Genomic DNA, 859 nt, shown 5'->3' with positions numbered 1-859 from the left:
TACTCGACGGCTGTTGATGATTTTGTCACGCTACTTTGCTTTCTCGATTTCCAGTAAATTGCGTTTCCGAAAAATCTTATGATAAATCCCGTAGTGGATTTTCTATCTACTTTATCTCCAGCCCAATCAGCGTCAACAAAACAATCAATAACTTCAGTATTCAAATTTCTTTTATAAGTTAATTTCAATTTCCTAGTTAAATATAAGTATTTCAAAATTCTCAATGCATATTTATAGTGGGTCCCGTCGTAACTGTTTTGAAATCGACTTAAATAGTTTACACTATAGCTAACGTCTAATCTTGTTCCAGTATTAATATATAATAAAGCTCCTATGAGATTTCTGTATCTTATATCATCTGAGGCTGATTGTGCGGGTTCTAAACTTAAGTTTTGTTCCATTGGTGTAAAATGTAGTTTACTATTTTCTATATTATATTGTTTCGCTAATGACACTATATAACTACTTTGATCTAATTTCATCTCACACTTCTTATTATCGTATTCAATGTTTATTCCTAAGTAAGTCTTTACTTCACCTAAGTCCTTCATCGCAAATTTCTTTGACAATTTGTTTTTAATTTCATCGATTTTTCTTTTGCTTTTCCACATATTCATAAGTCGTCTACGAATAGAATTAAATATATAACATTATCGCTCTTATACTTCATATACAGATAATAATCGCTCTCACTTCTTTGAAATCCTAATTTTTTCATATACCCGTCCAAACATTCATACCAAGCTCTTGGACTTTCACGCAATCCATATAACGCTTTTGATAATTTACATACTCTCCCGCTTTTATCGTCGTAACCTATAGATTGTTTTACAAATACTTCCGTTTTTATAGTTCCGTA

The sequence above is a fragment of the Bombus vancouverensis genome, chromosome 18 (genome assembly GCF_051014615.1).
Source record: "Bombus vancouverensis nearcticus chromosome 18, iyBomVanc1_principal, whole genome shotgun sequence".
Taxonomy (NCBI): Eukaryota; Metazoa; Arthropoda; class Insecta; order Hymenoptera; family Apidae; genus Bombus; species Bombus vancouverensis.
Note: the sequence above shows the minus strand (reverse complement) of the source record.